Source organism: Callorhinus ursinus, unplaced genomic scaffold (genome assembly GCF_003265705.2).
Source record: "Callorhinus ursinus isolate GAN/ISIS: 27379988/994484 unplaced genomic scaffold, GSC_fseal_2.0 scaffold1, whole genome shotgun sequence".
Taxonomy (NCBI): Eukaryota; Metazoa; Chordata; class Mammalia; order Carnivora; family Otariidae; genus Callorhinus; species Callorhinus ursinus.
Genome location: NW_027397063.1, coordinates 58,099,633 through 58,112,700, shown reverse-complemented (window position 1 = coordinate 58,112,700; position 13,068 = coordinate 58,099,633). Strand labels below are relative to the sequence as shown.

At 41.2% G+C, this 13,068-nt stretch overlaps 1 pseudogene; it reads right to left on the bottom strand.

The window, feature by feature from the left end:
- Positions 1-12,281: 12,281 nt before the first annotated feature.
- LOC112819451 (large ribosomal subunit protein uL2-like) lies at positions 12,282-13,020 on the bottom strand (annotated as a pseudogene).
- Positions 13,021-13,068: the final 48 nt, after the last annotated feature.

Sequence of the window (13,068 nt, the reverse complement as noted above, 5' to 3'; positions counted from 1 at the left end):
CCAGGCACCCTGCCATTGGAATACTGATAGTGATTGCATTGAATCTGTAGATTACTTTGGATAGTATGGGCATTTTAACAATATTAATTCTTCCAGTCCATGGAAACAGGATATCTTTCCATTGTGTCTTCCTCAATTTTTTTCATCAATGTTTTATACTTTTCAGGGCGCAGATCTTTCACTTCCTTGGTTAAATCAGTACCACAGTATTTTATTCTGTTTGATACTATTGTAAATGGGATTGTTTTCTTAATTTCTCTTTCTGAGAGTTCATTAGTAGTGTATAGAAATGTGACTGGTTTTTGTATATTGATGTTAAATCCTGCAACTTTTCTGAATTTGTTTATTAGTTGTAACACATTTTTTGATGGGATCTTCAGTTTTCTCTATATATCATATCATCTGCAAACAGAGACAATTTTACTTCTTTCATTCCAATTTGGATGCTCTTTTTCTTTTTTTTTTTTTTTTTACCCCTAATTGCTTTGGCTAGGACTTCCAGGACTATATTGAATAAAAATGATGAGAGTGGGCAACCTTGTCTTATTCCTGATCTTAGAAGGAAAGCTTTCAGCTTTCCAACATTAAGTATGATGTTAAATAATTATCATTAATTGAGCTGATAGTTATTCTTTTAAAAAGCAGAAGGTACAGGGATGTCTGGGTGGCTCAGTCAGTTAAACATCTACCTTTGGCTCAGGTCATGATCCTGGAGTCCCAGGAATGAGTCCCAGGATTATCAGACTCCCTGCTCAGCAGAGACTCTTCTTCTCCTTCTACCTCTGCTCCTCCCCCTGCTCTCTCTCTCTCTTGCTTGCCCACTCACTCTCTCAAAAATAAATAAAATATTAAAAAAAAGTAGAAGGTACATATGAAAGCATTTCTTAGCCAATCACATCCTAATTATTAGATTCATGGCATTCTAGCTTCTTGGAATTTCCTGGACATCCCTAACTTCTCTGCCCATGGAAAATTCTTGAAACTGTGTGAAAAATCTTTCCGTTGCAAAAAGTAATAAAAATTCTAGCCAAGACAAGGCAAAGGAAAAAAAAATTCTGGCCACGGAGGTCTCTGGCTTTCCATTGGTGGTGGTGGACAGTAATGAGCAGAGAGTGAGATCCCCTGTAGAGAGCAAGATGGAGTCACTAAAGTCAAGCAGGGGCCTGTGTCAAGCAATGACTCAAGCAGCTAAGGGCATTGCAGCTAACACCAGATATCGAAGAGACCAGCACCAGCTGATGACACACTCAGAACTTATAACCGGCAGAAATGGAAGAGGTCTGCAAAAACCAAGATTGATTAAGTCCCTTTAAAAAGAGAAGATTTTTGCAAGTCATACTCCTCAGACACTGACCCCTCTGTGTCTGACCACTTCAGAAAGGGAGCTGCAGCCAAAGGCTCTGCCTGACTTTCAAAAAGAACAATTATCTTTCAGTGCTTGAACATAAGAAACAGTAAGGGCCAAGAGCTGATCCGTACCAGACCGAGGCCTTACATCAACTGCACATTCACAGACTGATTTTGCATTTGGTTTCTTAACCTCCTATCCTCTGATTTATCTTGTTTGTTGTGACTTGTCTTGTGCTTTGCTTTGTGTGACATGTAAGAAGTCAAGTTAAACAGGTGGTGAAATGTCATTGAATTTAAAATCCTGAACCTGCTTTATCATTATGTTAACTTTGCTTTATGACTAAATAAAGCGGACATTGTGGAGAGACACAACTCATGTGTGTGCCTTCACAGCATGTTCATGACATTCCCTAAAAGGTGAGTTCTGAACTTCATGAGTTAGAGGTGAGTATCTTGGGGTGGATCAGGCATGGAGATGCACTTGGGGCAGGGAAGCCTGGGATGGTGCTATAAAGTGGCTTTTGACCCATATCTGCTTTTATGGTCCCTGACTTGGCTAACTTCAAAGAGGCTTATACAGGTGTGCTGAGACTGAAGGTGGGACTGATGCACTTAAAGCCAACAAGTCCGGGTGCCACTCTGGCCCCAGGGCACCCCTCTTGGTGCCAGGACATTAGGTGAGGTTGGGAACATAGTCTGGAGGGTTGTAGAAACAAGGTTGTCATCCTTCAAGAGTAAGTCTTTCAGGAACCTACAGTTTTTCTCGCTTCAAAAGTGAGTGTAACAGCAATCATTCTCCTCCTCCTTCTCCACAGGATAAAGGAACTGGTGATCTCAACAACCCCTGTGGCTTTTGGGTTGTCTCCAAACAATGCAGAAAAGCTTGTATGGCCGCAGGCATCATTCAGACTTTTGCTTAGTAGCCCAGTCTATGAGTTGGGTTGCACGTTTGCCCTTTGAGTAAAGAGGGAAATGAATTGTAGGGTTCTACCCACCATGGATATTCATAAAATGAACCGGCAATACTGCAGTTGGCTCAGTCAATTTTTATGACTAATAATAAATGCCAGGGTGGAGTAATATTAAGCAATCAGTGTTGCTGCACCTCTCCCTAGGGAGAAAATGCTGCCCCTGCCCAAACATACACTGGGATCACAGGCATCTTCCAACATGACTTTGTGTCAGTTTACACCCTGGGAAAAATCGACTCATGCATACGCACAGGGCCGTGCTCTCAAAGGATTCTTGGGAAATGTTAAATTTATGAGTTTGGCTTTGTGGATTGTATGGCTGGGTTCAACTTAGCAGTACTTCCCAACATATGATCTGAATTCCCTGGGACGCTTCCTGAGCCCTATCTCACATTTATTAAATTAACAACCCATGGGAGTGAGCCTTAGAATTCACAATAATTCTTGTGTGTCCTAAATTTAGAGTCCTAGCAACTTATAATGTCGGTGTCCTGAGTTTGTAGATGCGTTAGGGAGGTGCACAGTTGAAAACCTGGAAGAGCAGTTCATTGCTAGAAGGCAGCCATTTTTACAAAAGAGAAAACAAATGAAAACAGCCCAAGGAAAGAGTTAAAGCAAATGTTAGTAACATGTGGTATTCATATCAAGTTACATGCATGGGTTCTGGGTTCGTGTTGTGGAACATCCAGTGGGGGGCATGTGATGTGCCAGTGCTTAAAAGTGTTTGTCTTAGCCCTATGACCATGCCCCCAGTTGTAGCTGGGGATTCTGTGCCTGGGCAGGTGGAGCTTTTAATCAGAAGAGGACAGATGATCCAGGGCGCCTGGGTGGCTCAGTTGGTTAAGCGACTGCCTTTGGCTCAGGTCATGATCCTGGAGTCCCTGGATCGAGTCCCGCATCAGGCTCCCTGCTCAGCAGGGAGTCTGCTTCTCCCTCTGACCCTTCCCCCCCTCATGTGCTTTCTCTCTCTCTCAAATAAATAAATAAAATCTTTAAAAAAAAAAAAAAGAAGAGGACAGATGATCCTTACAACACTACCATGTCATCTATCAAAAACCAAACTGATCAATATTTCTCCACAACCTGGGGAGTCCTTTTGCCTTCTGTGTCATTTCCATTTGTTTTTTGTGCCCTATAGATAACCAGTGTGTGGCTGGACCAGCCCTCCGGTTCTTTTTCTTTTTTTCAGCCTGTGGTTCTTATTATGATTGCAAGACACCCTCAGGAACAGTATACTTTTTGGGGGGAAAAAGTATACTATTTATTTATTCCAGTATCCTGGGAATTACATGACACATGTGGGGCCACACAGGAAAGTCACAGCGAGAGGTAGAGAGGGAGTGCAAGCGTGTGCCTGGGGTTCTGCTTTTATTAAGGTTGAGTGTGAGGTTTGGGTCATTCTTTATTGGTGAATTTAAAACATAAGAGCAGGAATTTAAAGTGTGGTAAGAAAAAATAAATAATCCAAATGCTCAGTTGTTGAAACCAACCAAGATCTCTAAAACAGAGGACCTTTGGTGGGCGTGAGGGGTGGGAGGAGTGGCCTGGCTCTTTATTTAGTCCTGTGGCTGGCAATGAGTTTATTCAAGATAGCCATCTTTGAAGTGGATGCTTCTTTGAAGTGGATGTCCTGGCGATCAAACCTTCTGTCAGGCACTTGCATTACAAAAAAAGAAAAACCTACTTTGGGGCTTATACTACACCATTTTAACCTTTCCAGTGTTTCTTTTCCCTTGCATGGATCCAGCCACCCTGGGAAGGAAGGGAAGGCGGAGTTAAACTTTAAAACTCTTATATTACATTCATTGATATTTGGAAATACTATATTTTGATAGAGGGACCTTCTAAAGACTGAAATAGAATATTAGCAATATAAACCTTACATGAAACTGAATAAATGAGGTCTTGGCATAATACTTTTGAGATACTAGAAAACTCTAACTTCAAGGCTCAGTGCACAGAAATCCTGTAGTGATATTGCTATGAACCCCTCAAATATACTGGCAGTTATGATTTCACAAGGACTCTCAAATTCACCCTTCCTTGCTATTTCATGGGTGCCACTCCATCAAAGCTTTCATCACACCCTTACCAGATTATTGCTGACACTTTCTGGCTAGATCCCACCCTTCTAGATCCTCCGGAAAACGAAACTCTTTCTCAAACCCTTAAAAAAAAATGTTGCTCCACAACTTGGGAACTTCCCATGGTTTATCCAGTCAATCACTTTGCCAGTAGGTTGTAACTCCTTCTGGTATCCATCTGCCTATTTGTGTCTCTCTAATGATAAAACAACAATTTCACAGATGCAAGAATGGTAAGAGTCACATTTTTCTTTTCTTTCCCCTTTTCTTTCTACAGATAAGCAGGGCTTGTATTTTCCAGATAAGTTGAGAAATATTTTCTGTATTTTCATACAGAAAATGGTTGTGCTTCAGAGAGACAAGCAGCTTACTGGCAAGAAAAGCAGGGTACCCCTGCCAACGGTGGGTAGCCAGAGCCTTGGCAATCTCTAACAACTATGGACAAGCCAGGGACCTGGCCAGAATTGAGAAACCTGGGAAACAACTAAAGTGGGGTTTGAAGTTGCAAACAGAACCATTATTTGGCCCTGGTTATCTTTTTTATATACCTGTGTTTAAATATAATTCATACAACCCTAATCACAACCTTCGACTTTCTGTCTTGAACTGATTTTCTATTTTTATCCTGCAATATTCTAAAAAGGATTTGAATCAGCATGCCTAGGTGCTTCAAACACAGCAACAATATGAACTTGTACTGTATGTAATTGAGGAAATTGGGAATGGAGGAGAGAAGGAAAATAAGAGTAAGAAGGAAAAAAAAATTGAAACCAAGGTGTGGTTATTACACTAGATGTGGACTCTAAGATAGGGTTAGTTGTCAGAGGCAAGTTACAGATTTGGATTTTAAGGTCCTTGGAGCCAAAGCAAAGAGGGAAACAAGATTAAACAATTCATGGAGGAGAGAATATAAAAACAAAACAGTTTCTTTTGATAAGCACAGCTATTCCCTGATGGCAAGGCCTGATAGACATTTCCTCTATAGTCCTACAAAGAGGAGAGATGGAAAGCAGTGACACAGCTGTCTTTAACATATCCCTATGGTAAATGCAAGTTGCACAAGACTTAGAAATCCTGTTTCTTATATACTGGCTGAAGGGCAGTTCAGCAAAAGCAATTTTGAATAGTAAAATGATCAACATGAAAATCCCTTGAGCTCACTTAATTCAAAGATAAAATCTAAAGTATCCAAAACACTAAATTAATTGAATCTCCTTTAGACATTCTTCCATAAACATTTCTCACAGATGGGCAGCTTTGACGGTCAGCTGGGCTTCAGATTCTCTGCTCTGCTGGCCAAGGACTGGTCCAGATGTTTTGACAGTTTGCTCAGTCACTCATCTAATCTGTTCTTATAAATGAGTTGTTTGGCAGTCTGTATACCTGGTCTGAATTTAGGCCGAAGGCCTAGTAGTTTTATCTAAGCTGGTACACATATGAGGATGAGCCAAACAGAGATGAGGATGCTAGGTTACACAATTCCAGGGGCATTATTCACACTATATTCTAAAATGGAGCTCAAGTCTATGGGATATTTTTACTAAGGATAGTTTTATTTTTCAGTAAAAATGTACATAATGGCGAGAAGGCTTTTATGAGATGAATTTAAATTCATCTAAGTTTTCAAAGGAGAGCTCACTGGAGGTAGGAAGTGTAGTGGTTAATACAATGGGCTTTGGAGTCAGAGATGGCTGGGTTCAAGAATCTGTCCAGTTCTGTAGCCCTGGGTGTGTGACTTCACCCTTTTGAGCACAAGTTTCATTGTCTGTGAAATATAAATAATAATAACTAACTACCTCACAGGGCTATGAAGGTTAAATAGAAAATGTATGTGGAGCATTTCACCCAGTGTCTGGCACATGTAGTGTTCCATAAATGGAAGCTAGTCGTATTTTCATTTACAGATATCCCTACATTTTACATCCTCAGCTGCATCTTTGAAGGATCTAGAAATATGAAGAAAGATGAAGAAAACAAAACAGATTGGAAGAATGCATTTGGGTTTTTGGATTAATTTTTAATATTTGAGGTTGGTGAGATTTAAAAGCCTCATCATTATAACCAAACCAGGCTGGGTAACTAAGTATTTTTTTCTTCTTTCTTTTTCTGATATAAAGTGTGGTCCTTAGTGGAGCTATTGGGTAGGTAATGCTGGATGGTCTCTTGGTTGCAGGGTCTACTTTTGATGACCCCTTTTGTCTTCTGGTTCTTTTCCTTCTGTGTCCCATGCCTGGTCCTCCCATTTCCCAACTTGGAAAGATGGGTGTCACTCTCCACTCTTTGCTCACTCTCAACCCCCTCTTCAAGTAATCACCATCTCTGGTCAGTTACTATGGACTCCATCGACTTCTTTCCATCTGGATTGTACCACTCCCATTCGGGCCATGATTATGTCTCTCCTGAATAACTGCAATAGCTTCTCCAGTCTCCCCCCTTTGACCATGCTCCATCCTTATGCAACACACAAATATGTCTTCTAAAAAGCAAATCTGATCATATTGTTTTCTTAGTTAAAACCTTTCAATAGCATTCTGTTGTTCTCAGGATACAGTTGTTACTCTTTAACATGGCTTATAAGACCTTTCTGATTTGGTTCTTACTAAATTCTCCTAAGGCACCCTTCTCTTTGCCTCTTTCCTTATGCTGGGAACCCTTCTCTGAGCTTCCATTTGCCTGTCTGACTCCTCTTTATCACGCTTGTTACAGGCTACATTATGTCCCTCCTTCCAATTCATATGTTGAAGCCCTAATCCCCAGTACCTCAGAATGGGACTGTATTTGAAGATTGGGCCTTTAAAGATGTGATTAAGTTAAAATGAGGTCACGAGGGTGGTTTTTAATCCAATATGACTACTGTCCTTATAAGAAGAGGAAATTAGGATACAAACATACAGACAGAAGACCATGGAAAGACAAAGGGAGAAAATGACAACAGAAAAGCCAAGGAGGGAGGCCTTAGTAGAAATCAACCCTGCTGACACCTTGATCTCAAACTTCTCGCCTCCAAAATTGTGAGAAAACAAATTTCTGTTGGTTAAGCCATCCAGTCTGTGGTACTTTGCTCTGGCAGACCTAGCAAACTAATACAAGGCCTCAGCTGAAATGTTCTTTCCCATCCCATCCCCCCACCTGCCTCAGACATCTGTGTTTCTCTGTTACCCACTCCTGTAGCACTTTGTAATTTCTCTATCAGACCCTTTAAAACAGTGTATTAGAATGGCCTGTTTTTCTTTTCTTTTTTAAAAATTGTTTATTTTGCTTTTATGTTTTTGGTCTGTACTGTCTAAACCATAAGCTTCATAGGCAGGGACTGTGTCTGTTTTGTTCAAGATTTTTTTTTTTTTAAGATTTTATTTATTTATTTGACAGAGAGAGACACAGCGACAGAAGGAACACAAGCAGGGGGAGTGGGAGAGGGAGAAGCAGGCTTCCCGCTGAGCAGGGAGCCAGATGTGGGGCTTGATCCCAGGACCCTGGGATCATGACCTGAGCTGAAGGCAGATGCTTAACGACTGAGCTGCCCAGGCGCCCCTTGTTTAAGATTTTATCCTTGGTGCCTCACATAGTCTTACACTTCTGGGCATTCAATAAATAGTTGAATGAAAGTAATGAATGAATTGAGGGTGATTAAAATCCTGGAGGTTAAACTAATGTTAATCAAAGGTCACCTAGACCTAGATATCCAGGATGTAATTTTTGAGTGTCAGAGTTGTTTAAAAGAATGTTAACCAGGGTATAGTTCTCAGCACAAAGATAGAAACCATCCCCTTTCTACCACTCTAGTTATAAAGCAATGCTAAAACCAAATGGAAGACAGTGGAAGATGACATCGCTGAATGAAGCAAACCACTTTATAATTCCAAATGGAGCTAAAGATAACTGATTCAGATATAAGAAGAAATATAAAGTGGCCTGTAGGTTGAAATCAGACCCAGATTCAGGGATGACGGGTGGGTTCTTATCCTTCACATTCATAATTCTTCACTAGGCATGCCTGGGTCAATTTCCAATCCTCCTTCTAAGTACCATTGCTCTTCCTCATCTAACCTGCAAGCCTATGTGAGTAGGTGGGGCTGTCAGACAGCCAGAGCAGAGCCTGGAGACAAAGGGTGGAGTCAGGAGTTATGAAGTAGCCAGACAAGGAGTCAGGACAAGTAGTCAGACCGGAATTTTACCCAACCGGTTCTTGATGACTCACTTAACCTGTGAACCAGGACATTGGAAACCTGTATGACATATTCAAGTTACTTCCTGGTTCTGCTGTCAACTGTGGGGAGATAGTACACTTGTAGTACAATCTCCTCTTTGGATCAGCAATTAGTGTACCTCTGATTTGCAAAATGTATTTACTAAACATATTAATATCTGAGAATTAAAAAAAAAACAAGTAGTGTATTTTCTATGGGATAGCCAAGAAATTTAATTATTGTAAACATGTCTTTGGTGAGCAAAACAACTTAACCAGGGCTGAGATTATCTCAGCAGATGTTTCTTTTCTTTCTTATTCTTGTTGTTGAAGATCTCTGCTCTTATTTATTTATTTTTTTAAAAAGATTTTACTTATTTGAGAGAGAGTGAGCACACAAGCAGGAGAGGAGCAGAGGGAGAGGGACAAGCAGACGCTGTGCTGAGCACAGAGCCCCATGTGGGGCTCGATCCCATGACCCTGAGATCATGACCTGAGCTGAAATCAAGAGTTGGATGCTTTACTGACTGAGCCACCCAGGTGCCCCTGCTCTTATTTATTTTTAAAAATCCTTTTGTTGGGGCACCTGGGTGGCTCAGTCACGTAAGTGTCTGCCTTCAGTTCAGATCATGATCCCAGGGTCCTGGGATTGAGTCCCGAGTTGGGCTCCGTGCCCAGCAGGGGAGACTGCTTCTTCCTCTTCCTCTCCCTCTGCCCCTGCTCATGTGCTCTCTCTCTTGCTCACTCTCTCTCTCAAATAAATAAATAAAATCTTTAAAAAAAAATCCTTTTGTTGAAGTATAGCATATAGGTGGTGCACAAATCATAAGCTCAATAAATGCTTTTGGTTTTTCAAATAACATTATTTCTCTGATTATGAAATCAATATATGCACATTGTGGAGATACTTTAAAATATGGAAAGAAAATAATTATCATTAACAATCCCACTCATGGAGTGCCTGGGTGGCTCAGTCGGTTAAGCGTCTGCCTTCAGCCCAGGTCATGATCCCAGGGTCCTGGGATTGAGCCCCGCATTGGGCTCCCTGCTCAGCAGGAAGCCTGCTTCTCCCTCTCCCACTCCCCTTGCTTGTGTTCCCTCTGTCGCTGTGTCTCTGTCAAATAAATAAATAAAATCTTTAAAACAAAACAAAACAAAAAAAACAATTCCACTCAATACAACCAGACAGGGATCCTTTTTAACATTCTGGTAAGGAAATTTCCAGCCTTTTTCTATAAGCTCTATTCAAATATGTACTTTATAAAATTGTAATTGCATAGTTTATACTGGGTTTACTATTTTTATTGTGACTTTTTCCCTATATCATCACATATTCTTCTACAGTTTGACATTTAACAGCTGCACAGAATTTTATCCGGTGATCTTACTCTATTTAAATAATTCTCTATTATTGAACATTTAGGTTGTTTTCAATTTTTGCTAATATAAATAATGCTGCATAAACATTGTTCTATATAAGCTCCTGCCCACATATATGATAAATCAATAAATGATTAGAGGATGTTACTATTCCCAATTTCCTTGGTGAAGATGATCAAATGCCCTGATTTTGTGTGTTGGATTTAGTTTATGTTTTCAAGTCCTAGGATCCTTAGTATTATGGAAACACAGGGCCACAGCAGAGAAATACTCAAGTGAGGAAAGTGGTTAGAAGTAAAAGTGAATTTACCAACTTATTTCAATTGGGATGCTAATAACAGATACAATTTTTTAAAAAATATTTTATTTATTTATTTATTTGACAGAGAGAGACACAGCAAGAGAGGGAACACAAGCAGGGGGAGTGGGAGAGGGAGAAGCAGGCTTCCCGCGGAACAGGAAGCCTGATGTGGGGCTCGATTCCAGGCCTCCCAGATCATGACCTGAGCCAAAGGCAGACGCTTAACGACTGAGCCACCCAGGCACCCCCAGATACAAAATTGTTTAAGAAAGATATCTGAGAACCTATGTAAATACTGAAAAATAAAAGTGTGGCCAGATAATATTTCAGGTACTTACCTATGTTTTTACTATTCTTACACTTTTCCCTGCCCATTCAAGCTAGTGGTCACCCTGTGCTTATCCATCTCTCAAAGAAGGGATGTTACATGTTAGAAAGCAGAAGTCTGAAAGGCTTTCTGGCTTCTAAGAGATTAAATTTTAGAATAGAGAGCAGGCAGGCAAGGAGTCTGTCTGAAATTGTAGTGAGACTTCAAAATATTGTCCTGGCTAAGGGGAAGGGAAGTGATCAATGAACAGAGATCTCTGGGGGCTTGGAACAAAGGAGGATGATAGCAAAACTTTAAAGAGGAAATAGTTTCAAGGTGCATTTGGGCATATGGATCCTACGCAGACTTGCAAAAGGATTCCTGTGCCTGGGTGTGAGGCAGGAGCAGAGAGGTATGCTTACCAGAATGGAAGGCATCTCCACTGTAAACTGGATACACTTGCGAGTTGGAAGCAGACTGTGACTCCTATTCCCCATCTTTGGCACCATATAATGTTCTGAAACAATGGCATACCCAAAGTGAGTGAGGGAAAATAATTAAGCCAAAGAATTAAGGCTGTTTCCCTGTGAGATGAGAGCTCAAAACAGAAGCAGAAATTGAGAAAATCAAGTTCTATTTCTTTAATACTTGGGCTTATAGTTTGAGATTTATACATACTATAATTTCTCTATTTTCTGTAAAAATTAATAAAATAAAAAAAATCCTAACGAGAGTACTAATGGGAAGCTATCATTCTCAGTTACACTGCTTCAAATTCAGATATATATTTTTATGAGGCATAAAGCTTTATGGGGGTAGAGTTGTAGGATACAATTCATGCAAATTCTGATAGTATCATAGAGTTATTTAGAAATATCTGAAATTCCTTCATACTGTTTCAAAGGAATGAAGTAGTGATTTGGGCATTTTAGGAATTGATTTACAGTATTTAGAAACTTTAAATTTTTCTTGAGAACTTTAAAAGTAGACTTTAGTCTTTTATATTAACTTCCAGTGCAGATTAATGACGTCACACATTTTACAATTCAGTAAAGTCAAATAGAGGCTTAGAGTCTCTAATGCTCTGGCTTAATCTAAGAGTTAAGGTTGTAGTATTTAGAGCATGATCTCTATTCTCTCCAGTTATCCTTCAAAAATCACATTTCTCATAACTGGATTTGTGATAAGGATTGGACAGAGAACACTGCAGGTTATATTATCTGGTAAATTCTCAGTGGGCAACTTCACTTTCAAGCCTTTTCACTTAATTTGATTGGCCAACTAACTCTCAGGGGACTTTAATTATTCAAACATAAGTGACCTAATGCTTTAAAAGGAGGAGATTTGGAAGTGAGACAGAAATAGAGACAGATATGAGAGGCAGAGAGACAGATAAAATGAATGGATGAATGGGTAACTGCTTTTCTAGGGAGGTCTGAATTAGAGTCTTAGCTCTTCCTTGGTACCTGCGTGACCTATGCGACCCGGGGTAAGAAACTTCTAGGCCCGGATTCCTCATGTGCCCCAAGGGTGCTAATAGTCCCTAGTGACTTCAGAGGGTGGACAAGAACTTCCTTTTTTCTTCTGAGCCTCCTTAACAGAGAAATATGGGAGATGGGCCATTTTATAATCCCTGTCTCTTCCCAGAAGAAGTGGGTTGTTTTTGTTGTCGTTATTTTTTCATTTTTTTAAGTGGCAGAAAGATACTTTATTGAACCTCCCCAGTCCTAGTTCATGTTCTGCGTAGTCTTGGTTTCTCTGAGATGCCCAGTCCCCTGGGCAGCGATGAGACCCACTTTGCGGGGGAGGGGGGCATCTTTGAAGATGGTATCAAGTTTGCCGATGTGCTGGTAGTTGCCACCTCTGAAGGGATGCTCCACAGGGTTCACGGCCACACCCCGCATGCGTGGCTAGCAATTCCTCTTCTCCTTATACTTGTGGTAGGCACAGTGTATTTCAGGATGGGCTTGTAAGTGCGGTCACCTCTGGCCATTACACGGGCCACAGCTCTATGGGCTGAGGAGATGACCTTCTTGGAGCCCGAGGGCAGCTTCACATGGGTCTCCTTGGTCTCAGGTTGCGGTAGGTAACAAAGGCGTCGTTCGCGGAGGCTCGGGCCAGCTTGCCTCCATCACAGGCTTCTCCTCCAGGCAACACAGGACAGTGCATCGTGTTTTCAGGAATGGTGTCCATTGGAGGCATATGGCCGATGCTGAGCTGGGCCTTCTTGCCGCGGTACACGAACTAGCTAACGTGGATGTCCTCAGCCGTGAAGAACAGCTCTGTTTTTTATGGGGTAGGTATGTTGGAGGACCCCCTTAGCACCAGGACTGCCTCCCCCTGCGGTGTGGACGACGTGCTTCCGGACGCCCTTGGCGTAACTGTGCGGCCAGCGACGTAGGTGCGCAGGCGCACACTGCCCTTTGGTGCTACATACGCATGCCCCGTGGGCTAGTGATTTTCTGATTCCTTGAGGGCACACGCTGCTT